At 27.4% G+C, this 6,121-nt stretch overlaps 1 long non-coding RNA gene across 1 annotated transcript; it reads right to left on the reverse strand.

Annotated features, from left to right (window-relative positions):
• Window positions 1-4,647: 4,647 nt before the first annotated feature.
• Window positions 4,648-6,121, reverse strand: LOC105149260 (uncharacterized). The gene is made up of 3 exons (XR_846563.2): window positions 5,604-6,121; window positions 5,389-5,535; window positions 4,648-5,049 (listed from the first exon to the last, which is right to left on the reverse strand). It is a non-coding gene; the product is annotated as an uncharacterized LOC105149260 (long non-coding RNA).

Consider the following 6,121-nt stretch of genomic DNA (forward strand, 5'->3'; position numbering starts at 1 on the left):
GAAAAGGGACTTTTATTTTATTGATTCATTTCTTCCGTCTTTTTTTCACTCATATCACGTTACGCGCTCCGATATCGTCGCGCTCTATCTTTCTCTAACATACGAGATCTTATTACTTTGCATTTTTGGGGAGGGTGGTAGGGCGACAATAGGCGGCGGCAGCGGTGGCGACAGCGACGATGGCGGCGGCGGGTGACGAAAAAAATACGGAACGCATAGCGGAATGTCATTATGTTTATGTAATCAATTGACCGGGGTCCTATATTTATGTAAACAGCGATGCCACCGGGACCTTTCTCACGGCGCCTTCCCCTCCTTCCCCGCGCCCCCCTCAGAGGACCTGAATTAGAATTATTCCTATTCAACTACTTACATGTTTTTGCTTACATATTTCGGCTACTTACGGCTTTTTGAGTCCTTTTCAAAATTAAAATAATGCATATTGAGCGGAAATATATGACTGTCTTAAAGTATTTTAGAACAAGTCTTTACTAGAACAATTCAATAAGTTGCTCGCTATATTATACAAAGCAACGTCGCATATATTGACAAAAAAGAAGTTAGGATTAGTCAATGCGGCAAATGGTATTATCCACTTTTTATTCCACGTAACACTATATATATATATATATATAATGCAGACAGACACCGACTGCAAGTGTTGTATTTAACATTGTATTATTTTACATTTTAATGAAAAGTCGATGTTTAAGATTCGCTTTGGCATACATTTTATGAAAGTAATGAATGTACAGCATGTGATTTGAAAACTTCTAGTACTTTCCAAAGAAAATTCTTGAAAATTTCCTTTCTTTGTTAGAAGTCAAAATTGTTAGAAGTCAAATTTCATATTGTACATACACTCAAAATGTCTGTTAACAATTTTATTAGACTATAACGCATGCGCGCCAGTGTGACGTAACTCGGTCGTTATTCAATCATAGACAACGAATTTTGGTCACGCATGGCAATAACTCGTCTTTTCGTCGTCTTCGTCTCAGACCAATCGCCGCGCAAATCAAGAGATCATCTCAAACATTCGTAATTTTTGGATGTTTCCATAAGCGAAATGATTGACGAAAAGATCCTTTGTGCAACTAACTCTTTAAAAAGTCCGACATCGAGCCGCCGCGTCAGTCAGTCAATCGCCGTATAGATACGTCGAAATTTTTTTTATCTTGTCGCTAGAGAATCCATCGCCATTGCGCCGGTAATAGCTCATCATTCTCTTAAAATAATTCTGCAAGAAACTAAAATTCAGCTTTTCGCAAGGATTTATTGCTATCAGTATTATTGTATTGTAAAATTATTAATTTGTGAATTGTATAATGAAAAATAAACTGTGTCGGATTACTTGAACTAAGACATCGCCTCTAATTTTCTCTTGTTCGCGATTGTTCTTCCAGTTTACTTCTCTCGATCAATCACAATAAAATTATACATTGTATAAATAACGGCCAAAGACGGGCGAAAAATAAGATGTTGAAACTAATAATCCTTTATATTTTTAATGTATTATACAAATAGTATTATAGAGTATTATACAAAATACAATAGTATTATACAAAAATTTAAAAGACAATAACATGGGTCTAGTAAAAGAAATGTTCCCTTTTTTAAAACATATTAAAATACGTACTCTTATGACCGACATATTGTAATAATGCAAATGTTTCTATCTGCAAGAGCTATATGAGATTTTTGCTCATAGCTGTGGCAGATAGAACATACTTTTAAAATTATTGTATAAATATAAATATACAGGGTGTCCCGTTTTTGTTAACCGCTTGAGTAGATTACTAATATGAGAAAATACGGTACAAAATTCTGAAAAAATTCTCAGAATTTTATGAGAAAAAATTAAACAATTTTTGTCTCTTGTTGTTATTTCTGTGAAGTTGATAATATCTCAGTAAAAAATTATTGAAAGCCAATATATTTGGCGATTTTTAGTAATTAATATCTCGTTAACCATTGCGAAAATTGCAAAATGGTAGAAGATTTTTCGACTCAATTTGGTCCGCTCTCTATATAAAAAGCGATTGGCGAAAACGTACGGGATACTCTGTATATATATATATATATATATATATATATATATATATGTATACGTAAATATCGTCTGAAAAATTTTTGATCACATATTAAGATTAACGTCGAATACACGTCACTTAATGAACGTATGAAGTTAGTGATTTATTATAAATGAATCACATCAGTGCCTCATCTCGTGTAATGCATGCTTTATGAAATTAGCTTCCGTTAAGAAACAACAAGGGTTACATATAGGATATGGTTCAGTTATTTAGAAGCAAGGGCTAAAAGTAGAACGAAATGTAAATAAACAAACTGGCTTCTAAATGAACAATTTATTTTATATATGTTTGTTTCGTAGCACACTTTCAATTAAAATTTTTTAATATAAAGAAAATTTAATTGCCTATGTAAAAAGCTAATTTAAATATTGTAGGAAGTTTGCTTTTAGCAATGCAGTCTTTTAAAAATTCTTGCTATTTATTTTATAAATAAATCCTCTATTTATAAATTTTGCTAAAGAAATATTTATTTGATAAATAAAATTTGTACTTAATAAATATCTCGAAAATATAAAGCATTTTATAGAAAAGTATTCCGGACAAAAATTGTTCGGTTGGAAGGGAGAACAAAGATAGGCAATTTAGTTTGATTTCAAGTGAAGATTGTCATTTTGTGCATAAAAATATTGAAGCAAGATTATCAAAAGATGATTTAGCGAGGTCCTGTCTTTATAGCTTTTTGAAAAAATAAAGGTGTTTCCCAGGTAACACATATTCGTTTAAAAAACGTTTCACAAATGTCTCTTCTTTGAAACGTTTCATAGCCACTTGAAAACATTTCTGATTGGTTAAAATATCCATTCGAAAAACGTGAAGAAACATCTTTTTAACGTGTTGAATGTTTGAAGAAACATTTCTTTAACGTTAAAAAAATATTTTTTAATGTCATAATTATTTTCAAAATTAGAAAAAAATAACAATGTAGAAACTTTTTTAATTTATGTTTTTTATCGACAGTGCCTAAACATTAAACAACTATAATTTTATTTATTTATTCTAATTTTATTTTAATTTTTTTCACTTACCGTAGCTGGATTTTGAATCTGGGACCTCAGGGTTATGAGTCTCATATCTTATCCGTCACGCCATTTACATATAACTATCGATGCACACAGTTCTTATTCTTCATATATGATACACTTAATGCAATTATATTGTGTTAACTTCTCTTTCATGATTATTTTATTATTTCGATCCGTTTTTTATTAATTCGAGATTTAGAAAATAATATTTTTTCCATATTTATAATAAACGGCAGATAAATATTAAATAAATGTTTTTTAATCATATTTTAAATAAATAAATAACAAACATTTAAAAGACAAACATTTATTAAATGTCATATAAATGTTTAAAAAAGATTTAATAAATATTAAATAAATTATAAAAATAATAAGGCTCAATAAATCAAAATAAGTAAAAAGGAAAAAGGGCTACGAGTCTAAAACATAAATTAACAAACTGTATAAATAGTTAAAAAATGAAATAAAACTATGTCATAAAATTAAAAACGTAAAATATAATTTGACAATCAGAAGGTGAACAAAACAAACGTTTCGATCCTTGTTAGATCATTTTCAATGTGACAAATAAATTAATGTGACAAATAAATTAACAATGGTAATTAACAATAGAGTTGTAACGTAGATAAAAACATAAGAAATTAAGTAAAATTCGCATTCGGACGCAAAATTAACTATAAAACTCGCTCCAAATTGAGAGGAAATCAACAATTTGTACTTTTCTTATTATTTTTATTTACTTATATCGTTAATTTATTATTATAATTTATACTTGCTAACAGAAACATGTTCGTCCTTATACACACACACGGTTCGGAGGAGCACATTTTTGTCAACTATAATCGTTTGTTTGATAAACATTGAATAAACGTAAAACATTTGCTAAACATTAAATAAACGTGAAATAAATGTTTTTTATCATCACATTTTAAATGAATAAATAATGTAAAATAAACATTTTATAAACAATAAACAGTTTTATATGGCTAAAATTCAAAATTAATAATATATATGAAGGGCATATACCACTACGCAAGATCTTGGAAGCGAATTAGCAATTTATTCAAATAAAAAAAAAATATCTATATATAAATGTTTCGGTCTTGTGATTAGACCATCTTCAGTATAATTTAGATCTTGCGTAGTGGTGTATGCCTTTCATATATTAAACATTTAAAAAATGTTTTTTAAACTATTATTTCAAATGAATAATTAATGTTAAATAGACATTAAATAAATTAAACAATGTTATTTCAATCATTTATTTTAAACGAAAAATATAATGTATCATTGTCTGTTGATTGGAAATATATTCACATATACAGGTATGTATACATACGTATTTTTTAAAATAAAGTTGAATAAATCATTAAAATAATGATTTTCTACAATAATTTATTCAATTTTATTTTAAAAATGTATATGAATACATAAGTACATTATTTTATTATTAATTCCGTATAAAAGCGAACTTTTAGAAAATGAAATAAAGAAAACATTATTCTTCTCTTCTTCGAAAAAAATATATACTATATATTTATATAAATTAATATACTATTTATTTATAAAATATATTTATGGCGCTTCGGATTTAAAGTAATGTTATTTAACATAAACGGTCTTGTTTCCTATCTTATAAAATATATTTATTTTATTTCTGTATATATAATGTTTCATAATAAAATATTACACAGTGTGAATTAAAATATACGTAAAATATACATTTTTTAAATTATAATTTTAAAAACGTTTCCAATGAAACGTTTCTTATTGATGCTTAACGGTTATAAAATATCGGATATGTTTAAGAATATATAAAACATACCTAGGTGTGCTATCTAGGTTCTGTTTTAAAAAAATTAGATCGATCTTCAAATCTTCGATTATGATTTTTTTACATAAATTGATTCCTTGTAATATTTGACGTTAGTCTATAAATAAATAAGATTTATTTGTAAAATGGATAACAGCAACAATTTTTAAGAGACATACTGAATTGATGATTTATTTTGTAATCAATAAATTCTATTTTGATGTGTTGATGTGATTACTTGATCTAAAGACTAATATACAAAAGAAGCATATAATTTCAATTCTTCATAAGCGTACTTTCTACAATATTTTTTAATTATTGCAATAATTTTAAATCTCTGCATATGCAAAAATAATAATTATATTAGGAATTTTAAACAATACAAAAAGATAAATATAATAGACTAATGAGAGTCAGCAATGATAAACGACGTAATTATTTAGTGAACAATCAATACTCAGATATTGGATTGATGTCTTCTTTATTTTAAACGTTTCGATTCACGTTGGAGTCCTCTTCAGCAAGAATGATACAAGTATAGTTAGCTCACATATCCATAATGCCTAAGCCACTCGCAAATTGACAAAGATGCAGTATTGTTAATCTAACATTTTTTTTACAAAAACGAATCTTATTAAAGTGGTATATGCGTAAACCTCACAAATGACTTACCATCACGAAACATGAAGCCTTGCACTGAAGCTTTGTTGAACATATTAAAACTTAAAAAATAGAATTGTTAAAATCAACTATAAATCTCACATTTTATACAACATACATCCGTATACGACAACGTGTCACTCAGATATGCATTATTCTTGAAGTAAAAGGTCACACAGTAAACATTAAGGCAAATTTGCAAATATGACAAACAAAATACATGTATATAGTTGTTAAGTCAAACCGATAAAAATCGCAATAAATTATTATAAGAATTAAAACCTGTCAAAATTATTTAAATTGTACAATAAAAAGTTACATAATAAAAACTAAAAAATTCGATATGAACCATATCTCATTAAAATTGTTACATTCTTGTCAACCAATAAAACTTAAATAAATCAATAAACTATAAATCTAAAAAGGTTTCTAACATCAATCAGGAGAAATTTTCAAGCATCGTTACAGCATAGATATGATGCACCTTCTGTATCTGAACGTAAATTAAAGCCATTCCTTTGCATGTGTAT

The sequence above is a fragment of the Acromyrmex echinatior genome, chromosome 1 (assembly GCF_024713525.1).
Source record: "Acromyrmex echinatior isolate Ae372 chromosome 1, ASM2471352v2, whole genome shotgun sequence".
In the NCBI taxonomy this organism is placed as follows: Eukaryota; Metazoa; Arthropoda; class Insecta; order Hymenoptera; family Formicidae; genus Acromyrmex; species Acromyrmex echinatior.